Source organism: Pteronotus mesoamericanus, unplaced genomic scaffold, assembly GCF_021234165.1.
Source record: "Pteronotus mesoamericanus isolate MK-2021 breed Mesoamerican mustached bat unplaced genomic scaffold, CSHL_Meso_final scaffold_167, whole genome shotgun sequence".
NCBI classification, from domain to species: domain Eukaryota; kingdom Metazoa; phylum Chordata; class Mammalia; order Chiroptera; family Mormoopidae; genus Pteronotus; species Pteronotus mesoamericanus.
Window position 1 is genome coordinate 8,118,273 of NW_026555308.1, and position 26,594 is coordinate 8,144,866.

General features: G+C 39.1%; 1 protein-coding gene across 1 annotated transcript in view; it reads right to left on the reverse strand.

Moving 5' to 3' along the window:
- GRIN2A (glutamate ionotropic receptor NMDA type subunit 2A) overlaps positions 1-26,594 on the reverse strand; it is a 366,398-nt gene that overhangs the window by 319,912 nt on the left and 19,892 nt on the right. The window lies entirely within an intron of this gene.

Here is a 26,594-nt window from a genome sequence, read left to right on the forward strand (position 1 = left end):
ATTATAATAGCATAACCAATAAAATATACTTTAAAAAAATTTCTCTGCATCTGTGAACCTGTAAAACTAAAAACAAATTATCTGCTCCCAAAATACAATTGCAGAACAGTCATGTGATACCAGTTATAGGCATTCCTAATCTAAGAGGGAACCAATGGAGAAAATAAATTACCACAGCCAAACAATTTTGAAATCCAGCTAGGCAAACCAACATTAGGTTTCAAGCCCTGACAATAATTCTCTGCATTCCATGGCTCTTCCTTCAGAGTAATCCTTCCTTTTTCATGAGGAGTAGCACATGCGTTTCAGCCTGGTAGTTTTAGAAGTCTGTTTCTTGCCTATAGAATTTGGGGAGTGTGATGGTCTCTTTTCATTTCATTTCCTCTCTGTTCCCTTGAGTCCATGTTGACAATGTTTCTGCTGGTATGAAATTTCAAGAACTTTGTGGGTCTCCTGTGTATTTCATAGGAATTCATTTCATTAAGAAAGAGGCTCTTCAATACATCTTTCTGAGGCAATCCTATCTGTATGCCTGGCTTCTGCTTAGATGGTGATGAGTCACACACCTAATCTAAAGGTCTAGGTCTTTTTGATACTTCCTAGGCACTAGGAATACATTATCTAGCCACACCCTGGATTTTTTCTTTGGAGCAGTTTTCCTGATGGTGAGTCTCCTAATTTTGGCATCTTTAACAATTTCAGTAGGCTGAGAATTTCTGAAGTCATCCTTTTTGTCTAACAGTTCATCTGTTCATCTATCTCTTTCTCCTCACATTTTACTGAAAGCAGCAAAAAGAAACTGGACTGTACCTTCAACACTTTGCTGGGAAATCTCCTCAGCTAACTACCCAAGCTCATAGCTTACAAGTTCAGATTTCCACATAACTGTAGGACACAATTCAGCTAGACTTTCTGCCACTATATAAGAAGGATCTCCTTTCTTCCTGTTTCCAATAACGTAGTCCTCATTTCCACATTAGCTAACCTTCACTGGTAATTAACATCCATATATCTAGAGTCTGCTCATGGTGATTTAGGTTTTCTTTAAGATATGTTTTCTCTACAATGCTCCTCACTTCCTTCTGAGTCCTCTACAACAGAGTTGTTAGCATTCATGTTTCTACTAATAGCATGTTCAAGGAAATCTAGGCTGTTTTTATGATTTGTCTGAAAATTCTTCCAGCCTCTACCCACTGCTCAATTCCAAGGCCATTTCCACTCTTGTAAGTACATGTTACAGAAGCAACCCCACTACTGATACCAAATCTGTATGAATCAGGGTTTAATTAGAGAAACAGACAAACAGGAAACACATGTAAAGCGATTTATTATAATAAATTTGCTTACATAATTATGGAGAATGGCTAGGCATATCTAAAATCCATAATACAGGCTGGAATTCCTGGGCATGAGTTGAAGCTTCTCTCCTCAGGTGGGATTTCTTCTTCTTCAGGAAAACCTCAGCTCCACTTTAAGACCTTCAAATAATTGTTTCAAGCTCACCCAAATTATCTAGGATAAATCTCCTTTAAAGTCAACTGATTTTTACTTTAACCACAATTATGAAACATCTTCACTACCACACATGCTTTAGTATTTGATTAACTGGCGAATATATCCTTTAGCCAAGTTTAGCCAGTCAACACACAAAACTAACGCAAAGGTGCTATACTCTCCATGTTAAGTTACTAACACTCAAGACAGGCTTTCATGAACTTCTATATCCCCTCTCCCAAGTCTCAGGCCCAGAGTAAACATGCACAAGTCAAATGAACAAGTTCACCAGCAAATGGGCTTTTCATCACTACTTTTCATTATTCTTTCCCTCCTGCTCCACCACCCAATTGTATTAATCCTAAACATTGTGTTGTCCTTGTAAACCAGCAAGCACATCATCTTATACTTTGGGAAGCCAATATTATAAACATTGGAAATGAATAACCCACAGCACAGACTATATTCCCACTCTTCAAAAGATGAATGTTAAAACAATGAAAATCCAGGAGTAATTCTCCCTCCAGCCTGTGACTAAGCATGCAAGCTCAAATATCAACAGAAACATCAAAGGTAAGGTTCATTTGCAACTGGGTTCTCATAAAAGCAGTTACTCTTCCAATAAAAAATCAAAATGGGTAACACAGAATAGCAAATTTAGGATGCAAGAGGCAGTTGACTAATCATATTCCACTGTAGATACATTATGCATGGTGTTAAACAAGGACTGAAGATTAAAAATTCTGATTAATAATGAACAAACTCTTCCTTTAAAAAAGAAACTATTGCAATACTTTTTAGATGACTTCTCTCATCACATTTTCTTCATAGTTTTAGATGAACTTATCTGTCAGTGCAAATGTCTTAAAAAATGAGTTCATTTTACCTTCAGTATAATGATGATGATGGTGATGGTGATGATGATGATGACAGCAACCATTTATTGGGACTTAAATTTTGCTAAGCACTTTATATACACACTTAATTTGATCATTATTATAATTTGTCATACTTTGAATTCTCCCCACAGGAAACACTAAGACAAGAATTTGAGTTGCCAGTAGCTTCTTTGAGAAATGACCCCAAGAAACACAGGTAGGGAAAAGGGGAAGTGAGACAGGGAAGGAAAAAGAAACTATAAATGGTGCATTTTTAAGCAAGTTACAAACATGGGCAACTGAACCTTATTACCACTGGGGACATCTCAGCACTGGCATAAAATAACTACATCACAGTCATCCCACCTAAAGGGCAAGGAAGTAGAGTACTTATCTAGAACACCCTGTCTATCATTGGATGCTTCCATCGCCTTCACTCATCAGGCAGGTGGGCCAAACCTACTTCCAAAAAAGACCTTGCAGGTTGAGAGTAACTTGTATTTGTAGTCAGCAGCCTTTGGTAAATAGATTTGAAGACCAGGGGGATATGGGCAAGCACTAGCAGTACACGCTTCACAGCCCTAAGAAGGAGGTTGTGTTATTCCCATTTAGAGAAAAAAGTTAAGACTCACAGAGAATAAAGTCGCTTGCTCAAATGATGGAGCTAGATTAAAATCAGGCCTGTCTGAAAAGAGGGCATATAAATTGCCAATAAATATATTTTAAAATGCTCAATGTCACTAATCATCAGGGAAATGCCAGTTGAAGACACAGTGAGATGTAACCTCCCACCTGCAAAGACAACAATTATCTTGAAAACAAAAGACAAGTGTTGGCAAAAATATCAAGAAATTGAAGCACCTGCACACCATTGGAGGGAATGCAGAATGGTGTGACTGCTATGGAACAGAATGGAGGTTCTTCACAAAACTACCCTAGGTGACAGCAATCCCATTTCTAAGTATTTATCCAAAAGAATTAAAATCAGAATTTCAAAGAGATATTAACTCTTCTATATTCATTGCATAACTATTCACAATTGCCAAGACATGAAAACAATCTCAATGTCTATCTGCAGATGAATGGATAAAGAAACTGTGGTATATACATGTAATGGAATACTATCCAGCCTTTAAAAAAGGAAGGGAATTCTGCAATCTGCGACATGGATGAATTTTGAGGACATTATATTAAGTGAAATAAGCCAGTCACAGAAGAACAAATAATGTACTATTCCACTTACATGACCTATCTAAAATAGTCAAATTCATGAAATCAAAGAGTGTGAGGGCTGCTGTCAGTGGCTGAGAGGGGAAAATGGGGAATTTCTTTTCTTTTTTATTTTTATTTGTTTTTGACAAGTAAAAATTATATATATTTAAGGTACACAATGTGTACATTGTGAAATGATTACCACAATCAAATAAATTAACATATCTATCATCTCACATAGTCACCATTTGTGTGGAAAAAAGAGAACATGAAATCTATTTTCTCAGCAAATTCTAAATATATGATGGTACACTAGATCTCCAGAACTTTTTCATCTTACAACTGAAAGTTTATACCCTGTTATCATAATCCCTCCCCTTTTCCCACACCATCCTCTGGTAACAGTCATGCTACTTTCTGTTACTACTGGTGCAAGTTTTCTAATTTATTTAATTTTTTTAGACTCCATATTGAAGTGAGATCATGTGATATTGTTCTTTCTGTGTCTGACTTATTTCACTTAGCCTAATGTCCTCCAAGTTTATCCATGTTGGCACAAATAGCAGAACTTCTTTGCTTTTTAAGGTTGAATAATATTCCTCTGTGTGTGTGTGTGTGTGTGTGTGTGTCTGTGTACCTTCCTTTATTCCTTTATCATCTGGTGATGGACACATAGGTTATTTATGTAACTTGGTTTTAATGCTGCAATGAGTATGGGAATGCAGATCCTTCTTCAGGATTGTGATTTTATTTCCTTTGGATATGTACCCAGAAGTGGAATTGTTGGGTCACATGATAGTATTTCTATTTTTAATTTTTTGAGGAACCTTCCCATGGTGGCTGCACCAATTTACATTCACACCTAAAGTACACAAGTATTCTAATTTTTCCACACCCTTGCCTATACTCTTTATCTCTTGTCTTTTTTATGATGACCACCCTAACAGGTATGAGGTGATATCTCATTGTGGTCCTGATTTGCAAGATATGGAGAGTTCCTAACACCTTCCTGGTTTCCAACAGACTGAAACTCTGGGCTCCGGAGGCCCCACCTGCTTACTTATTTGGGGCTTTGCCCTATGGAGTTCAGGAAAATATTTCAGAAAAGACTCAGATGTGTGGCTCAGGTATGGGGAAACACACCTATCATCTTCGCTGGTCTGAATGACACCTCCCCCACCACAGGAGATCCAGGGGTCCCATCCCCCAGATTCTGCCAGAAGCCCTTTCAGAAACAGTTGGTTCAGTGATGAAAACTGATAGCAGGCTGCAGGCAGAGAGACATAAGCAGATCCTGCAGTGCATTGAGATGTTTGCTGACCCATCCCTGGGCCCTATGTTGGTAAAAGCCAGGCTTGCCGTGCAGCTTGGCCCTCCCATGTGCAGCTAATCCTGACAGAGGCAAACAGAAACTGTGGATTGTTTGCAGCTACAAAAAGGCTGCCAAGGGCCCAGTGTGGACAGCATGTGACATTGGTTTACACCAGCTTCAGACAGCATCAGAGTAATATCCAAAGGGAGAGCGCAGCAGGCAGACACTGAACTCTGCTGAGACAAATTCCACTTTATCCTTTTTCATAGGCTTTTCATTATTTTTTCTTTTTCTTCTAATTTTTCTTTCTTTTCTTTATTTTTTCTCTCATATCTCTTGTTTTACTCTTTCCTTTCCATATTTTTTCTTTTTTCCTCTTATTTTTTTATCCTTTCTCTTTATTCTTTTTTTCCCTGTTCCTTATCCTTATTGTGTCTCTTCTTTCTCTCCTCTCATAATCTTTTTTTCTTTCCTTTGGAATTCTCATATTCTTTTTTTCTTTTTTTAAATTTTTTTACTTAATATTTTATTGTACTTTTTATTACCATTTAGTCCCCTTAGGCCCCTCTCCCCCGTGCAATCACATTATTGTCCACGTCTATGAGTCCTTTTTCCTTTTTGCTCAATCCCACCACCCCTCTAACTTCTCCCCACTACTAGATGTCATCCTGCTCTCTATCTATGAGTCAGCCTCTATTTTGCTTGTTAGTTCAGTTTGTTCATGAGAATCAACATATAAGTGAAATCACATGGTGTTTGTCTTTCTCTGCCTGGCTTATTTCACTTAGCATAATGTTCTTCACGTCCATCCATATTGTTGCAAATGGTAAAACTTTCTTCTTTGTTACAGCCAAGTAGTAATCCATAGTGTAAATGTCCCATAGTTGTTTTATACACTCATCTACTGATAGACATTTGGGCAGTTTCCATATCTGGTGATTGTATATAATGCTGCAGTGAACATAAGGGTTCTTATGTTCTTTTAAATTAGTGTTTTGGGCTTCTTCAGATATATTCCCAGAAGTGGGACCACTGGGTAAAAAGGGCAGCTCCATTTTTAATTTTTGAGGTATCTCCATACTGCTTTCTACCAGTGGCTGCATCAATCTGCATTCCCACCAATAGTGCAGAAAAGTTCCCTTATTCCACATCCTTGCAGGCACTTGTTGTTTGTTGATTTATTGATGGTAGCCAATCTGACAGATGTGAGGTGGCATCTCATTGTGGTTTTAATTTGCATTTCTCTAATGAGTAGTGACATTGAGCATCTTTTCATATTTCTACTGGCCATCTGTATGTCCTCTGTGTAAAGTGTTTATTCAGGTCTTTTGCCTATTTTTTAATTGTGTTGCTTGTTTTTTTGGTGTTGAGTTTTGTAAGTTCTTTATAAATTTTGGACATTAACCCCTTATCAGATATATTGGTGAATATGTTCTCCCATTCTGTGGGTTGTCTTTTTACTTTGTTGATGTTTTCCTTTGCTGAGTCTTTTTTACTTTTACTATTCCATTTCTCTTTCCGTTTTTTATTCTTCGCTCTTCGTTCTTGATTTTGCTGGGGTTCTTTTGCTTGTTTTGTTTTATTCTGTTACCACCTGTACAAAGCTTGCAAGATGTGGTTGAGGTTGAGCCTCTCGGTCAGCCAGCTAGAGAGGAGACCCCACCAACAAATGGGCCAACAACAATCAAGGCCCAAATACAACAGAAGAGTCCACATAACTCACACAAGGAACATTCCTAGAGCATCCAGCTCAGGAGATCAAGGAGACTGCACCACTGGGTCCTACCAGACTCCTACCACATAAGGCTACCCCCATGGGAGTCAAAGCAGAGACAGCTAAAGGGGGGAGACAAAGAAACAATCCCCAAACAAAAGAAAAGGATAATTCCCCCAAAAAAGAGCTAAATGAAATTGTGGCAAGCAATTTATCAGACATACCGTTCAAAGTAATGGTTATAGCATGCTCAGGGAACTCAGTGAGAACTCCAAAGAACTTTATGGGAACTGCAAGGAATTTAGTGGGACCTACATGAGCATGAAAAAGGATAAAGAAACTATGAATAAGAACCAGTAGGCAATGAAAGATACAATAGCTGAAATTAAGCAAAATGAAAAGGGAACCAACCATATAGGAAAATATATTTGCCAATGATACCACAGATAAAGCTTTGATCTCTAAAATATATAAAGAACTCACAAGACTCCCCTCCAGGAAGAGAAACAATCCAATTAAAAAATGGGCCATGGACCTGAACAGACACTTCTCCAGGGAGAACATACACAGGGCCCAGAGACATATGAAAGGATGTTTAGCATCACTAGACATCAGAGAAATGCAAGTTAAAACCACAATGAGATACCACTTAACACTAGTCAAAATGGCTATCATAAAAAAATCAACAAACAATGGGTGCCAGCGAGGATGTGGAGAAAAGGAAACCTGAGTACATTGTTGCCGGGAATGCAGACTGGTGCAGCTACTGTGAAAAACAGTTTGGAGTTTCCTCATAGAACTAAAAATGGAACTGCTTTTTCACGTAGCAGTTCTATTGCTGGGATTATATCCTAAGAATCCTGAAACAGCAATCCAAAACAACCTATGCACTCCAATGTTCATAGCGGCATTATTTACAATATCCAAGTGCTGGAAACAGCCTAAATGCCTATCAATAAATAGGTGGATCAAAAAACTGTGGTATATTTACACAATGGAATACTGCACAGCAGAAAGTAAGAAGGAACTCTACCCTCCACAACAGTATGGATGGAACTGGAGAGCATTATGCTAAATGAAATGAGACAGGTGGTAAAAGACAAATGCCATATGATCTCACCTATAAGTAGAAGTTAATCAACAAAACAAAAAAGCAAGCAAAATATAGCCAGAGACACTGAAATAAAGAAAAAACTGACAGTAACCAGAGGGGAGCAGGGACGGTGGAAGGGGATAATGGGGGAAAGAAGGCAAAGGGTTGTCAAGGAACGTGTAAAAGATCCATTGACAAAGCCAAAGGGGGGTAGGATTGAGAGTGGGAGATGGGAGTAGGTGGGGTGGGGAAGAGTGGTGGGGAGAAAATGGAGATAACTAAACTTGAACAACAATAAAAAAATCAAAAACATTCAAATGAATGGAGGCTAAATAGCATATTATTGAAACTAAATAATGAATGGGTATTAATGAGATCAAGGAAGAAATAAAAAATTACCTGGAAACATGAAAATGAAAACACAGCAACCCAAAACCTATGGGATATAGTGAAAGCAGTCCTAAGAGGGAAGTTCATAACATTACAGGCCTTCCTAAAGAAGCAAGAAAAGTCTTAAATAAACAATCTAACCCTACACCTAAAAGAACTAGAAAACAACAAGTAGCCCAGAATGAGTAGAAAGAAGGAAATAATCAAGATCAGAACATACATAAATGATATAGGGGCTATTAGAACAATTCAAAAGATCGATGAATCCAGGACCTGGTTCTTTGAGAAGATAAACCAAATAGATGAACCATTAACTAGACTCATCAAAAAAGACAAAGAGAGAAAGAGAGAGAGAGGACCCAAATAAATAAAATCAGAAATGAAAGAGAAGTAACTGATATCACAGAAATACAAAGGATTGTAAGAAAATACTATGAACAACCGTATGCTAAGAAATTGGACAACCTGGGTGAATGAATAAATTCCTAGAAACATACAATCTTCCAAAACTGAATCAGGAAGAAGCATAAAACATGAATAGATCAATAATAACTAATGAAATTGAAGCCATAATAAAAAACCTTCCAGCAAAAAAAAAAGTCTTGGACTAGATGGCTTCACAGATAAATTTTACCAATCATTCAAAGAAGAACTAACACTTATCCTTCCCAAACTATTTTAAAAAATTCAAGAGGAAGGGAGACTTCTAATCTCTTTTTATGAGGCCAGCATTATCTTTAAAATGATTTTAAAAATCAAACACACAACTAAGAAAGAAAATTATAGGCCAATATCCCTGATGAACATAGATGCTAAAATCCTCACCAAAATATTAGCAAACTGCATACAGCAATACATTAAAAAGGTCATACACCATGATCAAGTGGGATTTATCCTGAGGATGCAAGGTTGGTACAATATTCACCAATCAATAATAGTGATACAGCACATTAAAAAAATGAAAGATAAAAATCACACGATCACACATATTAATAGATGCATAAAAAGCATTTGGTAAAATCCAGCACCCTTTTATAATAAAAACTCTCAGGAAAGTGGGAATAGAAGAATCACACCTCAACATAATAAAGGCCATATATAAAAAATGTACAGCTGACATCATACTCAATGGGCAAAAACTAAGAGCATTTTTCTTAAGATCAGGAACAAGACAGGGCTGTCCACTTTCACCACACAAATTCAACACAGTACTGGAAGACCCAGCCATAGCAAACAGACAAGAAGAAGAAATAAAATACATCCAAATTGGAAACGAGGAAGTAAAACTGTTCTTATTCACAGATGATATGATATTTACATAGATAACCTTATAGAAACATGTATGAATGACCTGTGGACATGGACAACAATGTGGGAATTGACTATGAGAGCAGGGAGTGGGATGGGCAAAGGGGGAAAAAGTGGAACAACTGTAATAGAGTAACAATGAAAAATTATTTAAAAATTAAATTATAAAAATAAAAGGAAATATAATTTGGGTTCTGTTGAATAATAAAATATATTTCCAAAACCTCAAAAAAAACATATAGACTCCATCAAAAAACTACTAGATCTAATAAATAAATTTGGCAAAATAGTGGGATACAAAATCAATAATCAGAAATTGATATCAGTGGTTGGGAGGAGAATGGGGGAAAAAGTACAGAGAATAAGAGGGGTAACTGGTCAATACAAAATAGACAGGGAGAGGTTAAGAATAGTATAGGAAATGGAGAGGCTAAAGAACTTATATGTATGACCCATGGACATGAACTAAAGGGAAGAATGCTGGAGGGAAGGGGGCTGCTGGGCAGAGGGGGATAAAGGGGAGAAAACAACTGGGACAACTGTAGTAGTATAATCAATAAGATACACTTAAGAAAATAAATTGATGGCATTTTTATACACCAATAATGAACTATCAGAAGGAGAAACAAACAAACAAAAATCCCATTTACTATTGTAGTGAAAACAATCAGGTACCTAGGAATAAATTTAACCAAGGAGATAAAAGACCTCTACTTGGAAAACCATAAGAGACTGAAGAAATAAATTGAGGAATATACACAGGAGTAGAAGCATATATCATGTTGATGGATTGGAAGAATTAACATCATTAAAATGTCCATACTACCCAAAGCAACTTATAGATTCAACACAATTCCTATTAAAATACTTATGACACTTCACAGATCTAGAAAAAATACTCAACAAACTTATATGGAACCAAAAAAGACCCCAAATAGCCTCAGCAATCATGAGAAAGAAGAAATTTGGAGGGGTCACAATACCTGGTATCAAACTATACTATGAGGCCACTGTAATCAAAACAGACTTATACTGGCAAAAGAAAAGACATATAAATCAATGGAACAGACATATAGATCAAACAAATCCATGTCTTTCTGGTCAACTAATGTTTGACAAAGGAGGCAAGAGCATACAATGGAATAAAGACAGTCTCTTCAATAAATTGCATTGGAAAAACTGGGCTGGTACATGCAAAAAAACATGAAACTAAACCACCAACTTATACCGTATATCAGAATAAACTCAAAATGGATAAAACACAAATATAAGTCATGATACCATACACATCCCAGAGAAAAAACATAGGCAGCAAAATTTAAGATATCTATGTAGCAATATTTTTGCCAACATATCTCCTAGGGCAAGGAAAAAAAGGAAAAAATAAACAAACGGAACTATATCATATTAAAAAGCTTCTGCTTGGCTAAAGAAACCATCATCGAAATGAAAAGAAAACCAACTGTATGGGAGAACATATCTGTCAATGATATAGCAGATGAGGGTTTAATTTCCAAAACATATAAAGAACTTATACAACTCAATGCCAGAAAACAAATAATCTAATTAAAAATGGGCAAAAGGCTTGAATAGACACTTCTCGATGAAGGACATACAGATGGCCCATAGACATATGAAAAAATGCTCAATCTCAGAGATACAATTAAAACCACAATGAGATATCACCTTACACCTGTCAGAAAGGCCATCTGTTTGTTAATAAGTCAACAAACAACAAGTGATGCCAACGATGTGGAGAAAAGGAAATGCTAGTGCACTGTTGGTGGGAATGAAGACTGATGCAGTCACTGTGGAAAACAGTATGGAGTTTCCTCAAAAAATTAAAAATCGAAATGGCATAAAGTATCAGTTGAGCAAGATGAATAAGCTCTAGAGATCTGTTGTACAACACTGTACCAATAGTCAATATGTTCTTCACTTAAAAATTGGTTAAGAGGGTATATGTCATGTTAAGTGTTCATTCCACAATAAACTTTTTAAAAATCAAGTTTGTCTGACTCTAAAGTCACACTCTCACCCACTTCATATGTTGATATCCAAGGAAGTCATTCCTTTATGTTCCTACTGTCACCATCTTAGTTTACACACACCTGGAGGCCTGCAGTGACCTAACACTCACCTGCCTCCAGTCCTTCCGCATACCACAACCAATTTCACCTTTCTTCCTACATATTACAACAAGATCAAGTTCAAACTCCTTATTCAGGCATTCAACTTTGCTTATAAACTGTCCTTATGGCCACTTATGTCCTTCTGGCTCTAGCCCTGAACTATACCTACTTGATCCAGCTCAAGTGCCACCTTTCTTTTTTTCAATAAAATATTCACTGCAGGGAGAATCAAGATGGCGGAGGAATGAGTGGAAGTCACACTGACCTCCTCCCAGGACCAACCTGGAATTACAACTAAATTGGGGAGAAATCACCTGGAACAAACAACTGAACAATAGCGAGGCAGGAGCCTTGTAACCTCAGAGACAGAAGAATTGGCTTTAGCGCAATCTAACAGCTAAGGAGTGCGGTACAGACTCCAGAAGGTGGGTGGGGAGCTCACGGGCAGCACCAGAAGGATATTGAAATGGCCAGTTGGATCCCCCTGAGAAGAGTGGGGTCTAAACCAAAAGTGGGGACCAAAAGCGGGGATCTCTAGCCCACAGCACCAGAGCCCAAAAAGTACATAGAAAATAGCCAGCTGTGAAAAGTAGCAGGGTTGCTCTCTTCCAAAGACAGGTGGCTGGAGACGCAAAGAACTGTTTAAAGGGCAAACGCATAAATTTTTATTTGCAGCCACTTACCCTGGTCTCTAGCAAAGGCGGGGACAGAGTGGCTAGAGACACCTGAGGTAAGACTGGGGAAGGAGGCTTTGGAGAGAGAACTGAGAGAGTAGCCTGCAGGATCTCGGTGCTGACTCATGCCCCGTGCAGCAGCAGCCATCTTGCTCAGGTGGAGACCACTCCCCCTGAGCAGCAACAGCATCAGAGGACCCAATAGCCCAGCCCCAAGGTGGGATTCCACCTGCCCTGTGCTGTCTAAGCTGCCTGCTGAGTGCAGAGTGGCAGCCACAGATAGTAGATCCCTGGCTAAAGAGGGTGCAGAGAGGTCTGGAGACACTTGAGGAGAGACTGGGGATGGAGGCTTTGGGGAGAGAATGGAGAGAGTACCCAGCGGGATCCCAATGCAGACTCCTCCCCCACATGGCAGCAGCATGAGAGGACCCAATGACCCCACCCCCAGGAGGGACTCCACCCCACCCTGAGATGTCTAAGGTGGCCTGCTAGGTGTAGAGTGACTAGATTAACAGCTGAGGGAGACAGCCACAAACAGTAGATTCCTAGAAGTCTCGAACAGATTACATAAGGTCAGACAGGCATGACATCTGACATCATCAGAGGCAGATTGAGAAAGTAAAAACAGCAGTCTCCAACCATAGAAGTTCACCACAAAGTCAGGAAGTCTAGACAGATCAACTTAAGAAGCAGAAGCAAAAGAGAATAGTCTCACAAATAATGGGAAGACAAAGAAATACCGCCCCCTCAAAGGGAAAGGAGGAATCCCAACAAAGAGAACTAAATGAAATAGAGGCAAGTAAACTATCAGATATGGAGTTCAAAACAACGGTTCTAAGGAAGCTCAATAAGCTCAGCGAGCTAAGAGAGAATTACAAAAAACTACAGAGAAACTACAAGGAACTTACTGCACACTATATCAGCATGAAAAAGGACATAGAAACTATCAATAAGAGCCAAGAGGGAATGAAGAATATAATTTCTGAACTGAAAAACACATTAGAAGGGATCAAAAGCAGGCTATATGAAGGTGAGCACCAAATCAGCGAGCTGGAGGACAAGGTAGAAAAAAGCTCCCAGAAAGAGCAAGAAAATGGAAAAAGACAAAAAGAATTAAGAGGCATTGAGGGAAATGCAGGACAGCCTGAAACGTAATAATGTCCATATAATAGGGACACCAGAAGGAGAAGAGGAACAAGGGATAGAGAACTTGTTTGAAAAAGTAATAATGGAAAACTTCCCTAATTGGAGAAGAGAAAAAGTCACACAAGTCCAGGAAGCACAGAGGGTCTCATTCGAGAGGAACCCAGTGAGGCCCACTCCAAGACGCATCATCATTAAAATGGCAAATATCAAAGACTTGCAGAGAATCCTAAAGCAAGTAAGGGAGAAAGAGGTAGAAACATATAAGGGAGCCCCAATACGGCTAGCAGCTGACTTCTCAACAGAAACACTGCAAGCCAGAAGGAAATGGCAAGAAACATTCCAAGTCATGAGAAGCAAAGGCCTGCACCCAAGACTGCTCTACCCAGCAAGGCTCTCAGTTAAAATCGAAGGTGAAATAAGGAGTTTCCCAGACAAAAGAAGGCTAAAAGAATGCACCTCCACCAAACCAGCACTGCAAAATATGCTAAAGGGACTGCTTTAAGATGATGGAAAAGTTTCTATGAATACCCAGTTCCTTTCAGAGTTGCCAATACTTGATATTACCAGTATTTTTAATACGAATGTGACAATGATGTTATTTTAATTGTTCCTTTACTATTTGTTGAAACTAAACCTGTTTTTGTATATTTCTTACCTATTTATATTATTTTTTTAAAGCTTTAAATGACTTTTTGGTATTCTTTATCCATTTATTGATTAAAAGTTTGTAGAACTTTTTTCCCTCTAAAAAAAACCCATTAGCCGTGTTTTAGATGTGTTGCAAACACTTTCCTAATCTATGTCTTGTCCTTTAATATTTTATATATATATATATATATTACTATATAGTCTTAAATGTTTAATATAGTCATATTGTCAATATTAACGTCATAGCTTCTGGGTTTGAATATTTTACTTTAGGTCATGAAAAATATTAGTTCTATTTTCTTCTAAAACTCCTTAGATTCTACATATTGATTTTTAACTCACATGAATATTTCTTATATAATGTGTGAAATAGAGCTCTATATTTGTTTCATTTCAAGTAATAGTGGTCCATGTACCTTATTTGTTAAATAAGCCTTAGTTTCCCCATTGATGTGAAATATCAACTTAATCATATATTATATTGTGAGACAGATATATGTTTGTCTCTAGAATGCTCTTTATATTTCATTGATTTACCTGATTATTTCTGTACTGTTCTCATGTTGGTTTAACTGCTCAGACTTTATAATGGTTTTAATTTTTTTAATATTTTATAATTAACTTTGACATGTAAAAAAATAAATAAAAGCAATCTGTATTTAAAACAGAAAGAAAGAAAGAAAGAAAGAAAGAAAGAAAGAAAGAAAGAAAGAAAGAAAGAAAGAAAGAAAGAAAGAAAGAAAGAAAGAAAGAAAGAAAGAAAGAAAGAAAGAAAGAAAGAAAACTCCTATCTTTTGCAACAACATGGATGGAACTGGAGAATATTAAATTAAGTGAAAGAAGCCAGTTGATGAAAGACATACTATACGATCTCACCTATAAGTGGACTCTATTCAACAAAATAAACTAACGAACAAAATAAACCACAGGCATGGAAACATGGAGAGGACTGAAAGTGACCAGAAAGGCTGGAGAAAGAGGACAATGGTGAAAAGAAGGGGAAGGGACTAGACAAAGAACATGTATGAATGACCCATGGACATGGATAACAGAGTAGGAATTGACTGTGGGAAAAGGGGGTAGGGGTGGGATGGATGGAGAGGGGTAAAAGGGTAAAAATTGAGACAACTGTAATAGAATAAACATGATTTATAAATTTAAAAAATAAAAATTAAATTAAATTAAAAATTGTCCAATTTGGGGGGAAAAAAATTCACTGCACACCTATTCTGTTTAAGACACAATGTGCCCCTTGTTTTCGCCTCTGTAAAATGGGGATAATCATAGGGCCTTTAGAAGAATTAAACAATAAAGTATAAAGTGCTTAGCACAAAGTACATGCTGAATCAATGTGAACCTGTATTATTACCATAAGCTCAACCAAGAGTCATTGTTTCATCCTCAGAGCCCAGTATCCACCTGTAAGAGCTGCATAGTACATGTCACAAACTTCCAGTTACTGGACATGACTTCTCCCCCTCCAAAGCATATTGAGACTATAGCCTGTACAGCCTGAGGTGGAAGGAAGAGCCTTGGATTTAAAGCAAGAAGCCAGAGTCTAAATCTGGTCTCTGCCAATCCTTAGTCATGTGACCTTGACCTTATCAATCCACTCCCAGACCTCAGTTTTGTCTTCATCAAAGTGGGCACAGCACCTTTCTCATGGCAGTGGTAAGAATTAAAGGCTCTACAGATAGTGTTTAATAAACAGTGAGTTATTTTCATTAAGTTTAAATCATATTAATGCATGTCATGGTTAATAATGTAGACTCAGAAGTCAGAGAGAGATGGCTTTGAATGTAGGTCCAACTACCAACTGTTTAGGTATTCTGTTTCATTTCAGTGAGCCTGTTTTCTCATCTGCCAAATGGGAGTAAGAGTACCAACTGCATCATAGAGCTAGTTTGAGGATTAAAAGAGATATTTAAAGCACTTGGCACGGTGCCTGGCATATAATAAAATTTTAGTACATGCCAACTATTACCACTGTCATTATTGTTATTGTGCTATCACTATCAGACTACTTTGAATATAGAATGCATTTAAAGACAGTTTGATGAATGAATAAATGAATTCTGAGAAAAGAACATCATTAGCTAAGTCCTGGCAGTGTCTGGAGTTTATAATTCTTCATATGGAAGTTCTCTACTAAGGAAACAAAAAGACTTTCAATTAAGAAGACTGAAAAAGAACAGAACAGGCTTGACCAAATTTCCTAAGCTCAGTCATGTATGAAATGCCTCAGAACAACTGATGGAGCCAGCACACATCAGCCTGAGTCAAAATCAAGATCATGATAGCAGCCCAGGGGCCTGGAATCTGCTGAAGCCAATTTTTCCTGGGATCTATAGGTCAAGTCCACCTTCTCTCATGATTTCCACTGTCATCCCTCAGTGCTGAGACAGTAAAGGGAGGTGTGAGCATCTCCCAAGGATGGGATAGGTCTCTATTATGCCCTCAAATGGGAAGAGAATAGGGGGGCTGTTCTTAAGAGCCCTTGGGCAAGAAGGGCAGATGAGAAACCCTATTAAAATGGAAACAGAAAAAAAGGTCAAATTAAAAAAAAATTGCTGCTTTGTTGAAATGCAGATTCTGGTTGTCTGGGAGGGCAGGAAGGGTAGGGTTGATGTTTGTAATTTAAACAACATACCTCAGGAAATCAGACCCTGATGGTCCACTGACCACATGGAGTCTCCAAGAAAGGTAGTTATGTGCCCAGGCTCACACAGTGGGTTAGTGACAGGATCAAGAATAGAATCTAAGTTCTCCCTGCCTCCCAATCTATTGCATGTTTCTGTTGTAACTCAAAATGGCATCACATGGGAGAATGAGATCTATCATATTCTCCAGTCAAGAAAACACTCCCTTCTGACACTTTTTGGAAACCAGCTCTCCCCACCTCTGTTTCCATGTAGCTCAAGTGGTGCCAACCCCATCTCTAGCTCTAAGGATATGCATGTGACCAGCCTGGCCAATAAGCATACTCCATTCCTTGGCCGCAGTGATTGGCTCAGTTAAGGGCACGTGGTCTCGAGGAGTCCAATCAGAGGTATTCCTGGTCCTTTTGATGGAGCTACCTAGAAGGAAACTGAACTCAAGGTCCTCTGAGTCATTAAACTGTCAAGTTTGGGGTGGTATTGAGAGGCTATTCCCTGAGAATGAAACCAGTACAGAGAAGAACCAAACTGAGAAACAGGAGAGACCCATTTGTAATGACTCCTGGATCTAGCCAGGTTAGAAGATGATTCCTGGTATTTTAAGTTACATCACCTACCTTGTCTGACTTTGTACAGCTGCCACCGGATAATAATAACAACTGCAAAACCAGACTATTTTGTACTGAAACTTAGACTTTACAAATAATGTGCATTTGCATTATGGCATGTCATCCTCAAAGTACCTCCATAAGGAAACAAGCCATGGGCTATTTTCCACATTTTTACAGATGAGATACCAGGGCTCAGAGGGGCACAATGTTTGCATAGTCACACAGATTGCCAGTGGCAGGAAGCAGTAAATCTAATCTACGACTTCAGCTCAGAGCACTTCCCACCCGCTGCTCCCCTACCTCTACCAAGGAAATGTGCCCATCTCTCCTTTAACACTCAACAGGGATGTGTCTGTGTGTGTGCCGGAGGGCGGCGTGGGGAAGTGGGGAGAAGGTGGCTCCAGCTTAAAGTCCCATTTCAGAAAAAAATGTACATCCCAAAAGGCCCGCAAAGGGACACAAGCACACAAGGAGATGTTTGAAGATTTACTGAATCACAAGAAAATGGGAGCAAAGCAAGTGCTACAAAGAAGACAGAGGCCAGGATCAAAGCTGGAACCAACTAATGTTCACTGCTTAAAAAGAACCCAGGGCTCCATAAAGGCCAAAGCCCTGACTTACCTCAAACACCGAGGCTCAAGTTCAACCACCTGAAGGAGTCCAAAGCCTCTCCAGATCTCTGTCTGCTTCACACAGCTCCCTGCCTTGGAACCAGGCCCTATTGCTTCAATCTCTCTCGATCATGTTCCCATGTAAAATTCTCAGGTCTCGCCCCTTTTCCAATTAGGTACTTAATACAACTTAGATCTTTGTGCCACCACATAATAATTTACACAGAACACTTAATTAGCTTCTAAGATAAAAATAACATGTAATTTGTTTGGTAATTATATGTTTCCACAACTGCTGAAAGCAACTCATTATAGGAATTTGGTACACTTAGGATAGATTACCTTAATTTTATTTTCTGTTTATCCAATTATATTTGTCGGTCTTACTTGTATTGTAAATTGTGTTGAGCTGGTGAAGGTGACTAGAAGCCATTATTCCTTCAGGTTTCATGGCGGATTTGTATGTTCCTGGTGTTTGCTCAGGCATCACTGGCCCTAGCAGCGTGGTGAAAACAAGGACACACTAGGACCCTTCATACAAGCAAGGAGGACAGTTTGGCCGAATCTTCTGCCGAGAGCCTCTTCAACATGGTTTGCTCCAAAGCGAAGGTATGTGGATAAATTTTCCTTCAAAGTTTTTAATAATTCAGTAGTTATTCTAATGTATAAGAGAAAAAATATAAATAGTATATCCAAATCATAATTTGAAGCAAATTGCTATTGGAAACAAACTTAAGTACATGTTTATGTTTTAAAATATTGAGTCAATCTGTGAGTGATTGATGATATTAAGGAATTATTACTTTTTAAAATGTAATTATGTTTATATTCAATAAATGGAGCTATTATCTTTTAAGATAGCTACTGAAATTTTATCATAAAATAATAAAATCCCTGGAATTTGCTTTAAAATAAATGAGATAGTGGGTATGAAAGAAGAGGGATTACTAAAAAAACAAGATAGGCCATGAGGTGAAGCTGGCGTAAGGGTACATGAGGCTTCATTACATTTTCTCTCTACTTTTGTGTGTTTGGTAATTTCTATAATATTAAATAAATTTTAAAATGGAGTCAACTTAAAGAAAAAAAATGGTTAAACAATAATGTAGAACAGAGGTCAGCATACTTTTCTATAAAGGGCCAAATAGTAAATATTTTAGGTTTTGGGGGCAATACAGTTTCTGTGGCAACTACTCAATTCTACTTTTGTATCATGAAAGCAGCCATAGACAGTACGTATGCAAACAGGTACAGTTCTGTTCAAAATGGGTACAGGTTGGTTCCAATAAAACTTTTTTACAAAGAGAGGAGGCAGCCCATAATTTGAAGAGCTTTGAGGTCAGTAACATGGCAAAAACCATGAAGGTGGTATAGGAAATCTTGTAAGAGGGAGACAAGTACTCAATTCTTGGATCTCTGAGATTTCTTCCTTTAAAGTAATAAATTCTTATCAATTCAGAGAGGCCCTATGCTAGGCAGGGACAAGGACAAAAGGAAAACAGGGAGAAGATGGGAACAAGAAGCATATCCAGTCATCCATTCATTCAAAAACATTTTATAAGTCCCCTAGTAGGAGGACATGTCTGCCTACAGGAGGGGATGGTGCAAGGGGAGGTGCTTGATCTATTCCTTGTCATCTCCAGCCCCTGCTGAGACCAGTTCACATACCTCTCCCACCCCCCAGCCCACCCCTCCCCACTTTGTGGTTTAACCAGTGTGGGAATAAAAGCTCCCCCTCAGAGAGTATATTGGTAGAGCTATTTCAGAGTGAGGGTTAAAATTATTACTGTTCTGACTCTGCAAGTCCATTCATCTTTAGGTTTCCATCTGGATGTGAAGAAAGAAGCTGGGGAAGTGACTCCAAGAGATTTCTGAGCACTAGCCTGAATGCTAGAACCCACACTTGAGAGAAAGTGTTTCCCCATCTCTGTTGTCTGCTTGTTTTTGTAGAAACTACATGAGAGCAACATTCCCAAGCTACTGAAGGAGGCATGAGGCAATAGAGCTCAACAGTCCAGAAACTATATGAGAAATGACAGCTGGATGTGGTTGTCCCTGTGATGACAACTCTACAACCCTCCCAAGTGTGATTGCAAATCCTGGATCCCCAGCACAGGTCAGACATGCTGAGCCCTTCTCTAGGACCTCCCTTCCCTCTCCACTGAGTCACCTGGGTGTGGTGAGGCTTTGTCATCAGATAATCAAAATACCATTCACTTAACAAAATACTTAGAGTTCTTAATATTCACCAGGCACAATATTGGGAACCAGAGAGACTAAGATAAGTATTTTAGTCCCTGCCCTCTAGGAGCTCACATTATAACTCTGGTTCCCAGCCAGAAGCAACAGCATCCCCAGAAGATATGCGGCAATGTCTGAAGACATTTTTGGTGTCACAACTAGGAGAGGGGGTGCTATTGTCATCTAGTGGGTAGAGGTCAAGGATCCTTATAAACATTTTATAGTGCACATCATGGTCCCACAGCAAAGAATAACCCAGCTCAAAATATAAACGCATCAAGGTTGAGAAACCCTGCTCTCATGGAAGACACAGATTTTAAACAAACGACTGTGTGAAAGATGGAATTATAGAAGTGTGTACAGGGTACAACTGTAGCACAAGAAAGAAATCAACTCTGAAATACAAACAGCTTCTACCTTAGAAACAGAAACAAAAACCCTTATTTGACCCCATCTCTCCCCATCCCATATATAATTCTCAATTTCTCTGTTTCCTTTATAGTAAGAATGATCTAAGAGCTGTTTATAGCAACCATCTCCACTTCATTTACCATTTTCTGGTTCCCATCACATTGCTGAAAGGATCTTGTTAAAGGTCTCTGCAGTCTCTGTGTTTTAAGACCCACTGGCCAATCCTTAGTCCTCATCCAACCAAACATCTGACACTGTGGATCCTTCCTTTCCTTGACTTGCTTTTCTGGGCACCGTATTCCTCTGGCTTCCTGCTACCCTACTGGCTGCTGCCTCTCAGCCTCCTTGCTGATTCTTCCCCATCTCTCTGAACTCTCAGCATTGGGAACACTCAGGAGTGGACAAACTACAGGCTGTGGGCCAAATCCGGTCCACCACCCACTTTTTGTAAATAAAGTTCCATTAGAACCCAGCCATGGCCATTGATTTACATATTGTCTAGGCTGTTTTCTCTCTACAATGGCAGAGTTGGGTCATTACTACAGGGATTATATAGCCCACAAAGCCCAGAGTAGTTTCTACCTGCTCTTTACAGAAAAGTATGCTGACCTCTGACCAAAATTCTTATTTAACCATTTTTCTTTGTTTAAATTGACTCAATTTTAAATGAATTTTTATTATAGAAATAATAAAAATACACCAGAGCAGAGAGCTCTATGACATTAAATACCATGTAAATGTAGGCAGCAGTACCTACAGTCCAGGCTCCCTCTTGAGTTCCAGATCCATGTATCCAGCCAGCTAATTTGACATCTGTCTCAACTTGGATATAAAATGACATGATATCACAGCCAAAATGGAACTAGAGAAATCCCCCTTTCCATACCTCACCCCTCCTCAGCACTCTGTGTCTTACACCTTACCATGATTTGTTTCCTTGCCTGGCACTCATGGCTACCTAAATTTATCTTAAATGGTTATTCATACTTTTATCACCTATTGTTCTTGCCAGAAAATACATTGTTTGCAGGGACCTTACCTATCTTGTTTCTTGCTGCACCTTGTTGCCTTGAACATACTCAGCACATGGTAGATGTTCAAATATCTGTTGAATATTATATATGTCGAATGAACTCTGCCTGGAGAAGTGAAAGAAAGCTTCCAAGAGGAGATAAGCTGCGGCCTGAACAGTGATGAAATGTATATATGTTAATTTCTTTAGTGGTGTAGCTGCACTGCTACCAGGAATGCTTCTGAGGAATCCTCACTCTACTCATCCACCGCCTTGGTGAATCTATTAAACGTCCTTCCCTGGTCAAGACCCAAACACAGGATGTAAACTGGATCCAAAAGCCTTTTTAATTTTGAGTAGCATGTTTCCAGATCCTGCCAAGAACCCTGAGAAGATTCTGACCCTCTAACTCCAGGAGTTGCCTTGGCCTTATCCCTTCAGAACTTCAATTTTATGAGCTCCCCTCTCTTTTCCTGACCAGAGAATGGGTCTGGTGCTTATCAGTGAAGAACTAACTGTCCTTGATTCTGCTGGCTGAGTGGGGAAGGGGATTCTAGATGCAATTAACAGCTTTTACCAAGGCACTGACATATGGCCAATAGGAAATGATGGGGCATGAAAATCAAAAGTTTCTTCAAGGTACAGACATATTCTCCCAAAAACTCTAGAACTCCATAGGGACTCAGTTCACAAGTTGCAGGGGTATTTTCCTAGAACATCTCTTACCCACAGAACACTTGAAGAACAAATGAAGAACATTTTCTTCAAGATTGATGCTTGGCCAGCATCATTGGCCTCCATCTTTGCATCAGGTTGGACAACTGAAAGTTTTCTCCCACTTTGATCATAATTATAACAGCTATTGTGATCTGGTGTTTGTCCAGCAATTTCATGTTTTCAAAGATGTTTCAAGCCCATTAACATAGAAGATCCCCCAAAGCCTCTGAGTTTGAGGCATTAATGGCCCTCCAGGTAGAGATACCAGCCTGTTAAAAATAAGCAAACAAAAAAACACCTCAAAGTCACCAAAACTATCCAGCCTCTGTCTGACCCTCAACTTTTCTCATCAGACACTGCCTTTTCTCAAGGCAGTTGCAGGTGAGGAATTCATTCAAACCAGCAGGAAGATAAGTGCTGAGCCTGCACACTCAGAACCTTCTGCTGACTTAGCATCATGTCAACAAGGATGTTGAACTTGTCACTCATTCTGAGGAGTCACAGGATGCCTGAGCACGCCTGTCTCAGTCACCCTCTCCATTACAGTGGCCATAAGGGAAGCTAGTACAATGGTGGTCTGAACAAGAAAGGACCATAAGACTAAGTACACTGTTGCCAAAAAATCAAGACATCTGGCAGATCCAGGAACATGACTGGTGCCATTTCTATTTGCCCCAAATTAGCATCAAAGTCAAGAGGAGTTAGGGTTAAAATGCAAACACCCCAAGCTCCAACCACACACCATGTACTTGGTTGCCTACAGCTTTATTCATACTGTTATCTTTGGCTGGATAAGCCCAGGGAAAATGCTATTTTTGCCAAAATTAGCACTTAATTTTGCTAATATGGACATAATTATGGTTAAAAGCCATGGGTTGCATGTAGCAATCTTTCCCCTAGCTTCACTATTGAAATCCTACTCATCCATCAAGCCTGTTCTTTCACCCACCGGTACTCACTCTGATCTAGTTCATCTCATTGTGGTCTCAGCTAATTATTCTCTAGCTTTATCACCTCTCTTGACTTGGCATTCAGTCCACCATTGTCTTTACCACCAGTCTTGCCCTAGTCAAATTCATTTCACTTTTTTCAGAGTTAATAGTATTGAAGTCTGAACTCTCCCCAAATCATGCCTTAAAAGGTACCTAGCTTTCCCTTCCCTTGGCCAATCAGTTCACAATATTGGATAAATTGGTCATCTGTCTCTTATCACACATTATTCAATGGGCTGGGGATACTCAGTGATGGCAACAGACATGCCTTTGCCTTCCTTGAGTCTACCAAGGAATCTGGAAAGTGATAAAGTCATCAAGTAAACACATGAGTAAACCTGGAGGGCCACTTGTTTTCTTTTGTTTGTATGCATTTTATGAATATTATATGATTACAGTGACATTACATGCTTCTGTCTTGTTTCTTGTCTAGAATAAAAGATCCATGAGGGAAAAGCACTCAGTCAAAGGACAGGTCAAAATAAATCATGTAGCCAGAGATAAGTTCAGTAAACTGATTCTAAGTCCTTTAATTGAGGGACTCCAATATCAAACAACTCTTTTTTGTGCTGATTAATATGATCTAGTCCTACAAATGTACACTCAAATATATCTGCCACTTGGACAACTGGAATAGAGAAGTGTGACATAGAAAGCCCTCGAATTCAAGATAGTCATTCAATAAACACTGCCAGGTTGCCTACTTAGTACCAAACCCTGTGCTGAATGCTGAAGGATCAGCACACTGGTGGAGCAGGCAGGGTCTTTGCACACTGGCTGATCAAGGTTTCTGCATGTGTTATTACTTCCTCCACCGTATCCACATGGCTCCTTTCTTGTCATTAAGGTGTCTGCTCACTTGTCTTCTCTGATATGAGAGGACATTAGTGTTGTCCATTAACAACTCAAGCTCCTTCTCTTCCCAGACACAAAGCAAGAGAACACTTTCCTCTTCCCTTGAGTTGGTTTTGGCCAATCAAATATGAGCTGAAGCCTTTAAGAGTCAGTACATGACTCATCACACACCTTTCCCCACCTTTCCATGACAACTGGCCATGCTCCATGTGACCCAGGCCCTGTCCACTTCAGTCCTCAAGTGAAGGGAGGTGGAGCAGAGTTCCTAGACAACCTCTGCTGGATATGTTGCATTAATGAGAAATAAGCTTTTATTGTTATAAGCCATTAAAATACAGAAACAGTTGTTCCTGCTGCATAACCTAAATCATCTCAGCCAATGTAGCTTTTCTGAAAACCATATGAAAAAGGGCACCACCTGTTACTCTCACTCTCTTTACCTTGCTTCTATGTTAGCACTTAATATAGTCTAACATTTTGTATTTGTCATAAGTACATATTTTGCCCCCATCCAATTGAACGTAAGCTCCATGAGGGAAGGGACCTTGTCTGGTACCCCAAGATTCCCAATGCCTTTAACAATATATCTGGATACAGGAGGCACGATCCATATTTATGGGATAACTCAATGAGGGAATGAGGAAAAATAGATAAAGTATTGTTCCTAGCCTCAACAAGAATATCTCCAGCAGAAGTTGGAAAAGCACCTAATCCCATTGTTGGGGAGAGGGGCTGAGGGTGCAAGTTTTACCACAAGACATGGCTTCTGAGATAAGTTTTAGAGGCTACAAGAGAGGCAAGAGCAGCAGCACACATAAGGACTAGAAAAAGTGCAAGAAGCCAGGTATATTGTGTTGAAGCAACCAGGGCAAATGTTTTCTGTTATATTTTATCAAGTCAGCAAGAAGAAGAATTGCATAAAATAACAAAAGGGGAGTTTTGTGATCAAATCAACTTAGGAAATAATTTAAACAGTTTTAAAACGTGTCCATAGTGCAGGACTTCTCAGAGCCTTGAATGGGCTAATATGTATTATAAATATCCAAGGGTTTCATGATGTTCAGCATCTTCCTAACCTATTTCAGTTTAAACTCCTCTCTGGAGTGAACAACTCCCAGGACTAGCATTTCTCAGAACTTTCTTAGGGAAATGTAAAACTAAAACAAACTGAAGAAGTGAGAATTGAGTAGAGGCTAGAGAGGTGGGCAAGGGTCAGAAAATATGGTAAGAGAATCTGTGTGTCCAGCTGTTTACATTATATTTGAAGACAGTGTGATGTAAGTAATGAGTTTGCAATGAGGAGGGTTTTTTGTTTGTTGGGGGTTTTTTTGTTTTATTTTTTTTTTTACCATCCACATCACAGAAAAAGGATGTCCATGCTGGTCCTTACAGCAGCACCAGTAATCAACATCTGATTGAGAGACCTGTGGACTTGAACTCAAGAAGGAGGATGCCTGTGGTTCAGCAAGTCCCTGAACCTCTCCGGGCCTCATATTCCACATCTGCTTGATGGCCCACATTAAATAATCCTTTCGGTGGTCTCTGTCTTGTATTATGTTTGATCACGTGACTTTGATAGCATCAATGTTTATGGTGTTGACTATAAAGGACTATGGTACCATGCTTCCCACTGAAAAAGTTTGAAGGCTCAAAACAATTTCAAAAGAGGAAAAGGGAGTAAACAACCATACAGAAAATCTATTTTAAGTGGCAGAAGGACAATGAAAGGGATGGCCTAGCCTTGAGGCCAGGAGAACTATCCACTTTCCTGCTCTACCTCTGCACCTGTGCACATACCTGTCTCCTTTCTCCCCAGGGAAGTTTCTGTCCCCTACAGTGATTTTGAGCACCCTTGGGATTGGCTGTTTCATGACTCCTTCCAAACTTTTGATACAAAGAGCAAAAAAGAAGGAATTATGTCACAAGACTGGATGACCTGCTCATCACGTGTGGTCAGCTGTGTAGCAGAATATAAATTTAAAACACCCAAATAATTGAACTGTCATTCCCTATTAGAGAAAGCATATTCAAAGGTGCAACTAATATGAGAAGAAAAATAAGGAAAGTAACTACATTTGACAGAGCCAGTGAAGCTAAGGCTTCCTCTGCTCCTGGTCAATGATGACAAGATGGTCTCTCCCACAAGGAGGCACAGATCTGCTCTTTCAAACCACATATACTAGGGACTGAGGGGTGAAAAGATGGCATTGCTAAAGCAAAGACAGAGGACAGGAATATGTTCAGCCATGTCCGAGGCCATTCTATCTGTCAGGTAGCACGAAAGATACTGAGGGCATAAGAGGCAGGGAAGGCAATTTCTTCAAACCTAAGAAATGGAAAAGGCACTTTGAGGCCCTTGACATTCAAAAGTTTGAGAACTTAGGACAAAGCAGGATGAGCAATGACATATTTTGCACTTGTATTTCTTTTTAAGGTTTTCAGGGGTTCTGTATGCCTTATTTGGTCTTTGTAAGAACCCTAAGAGT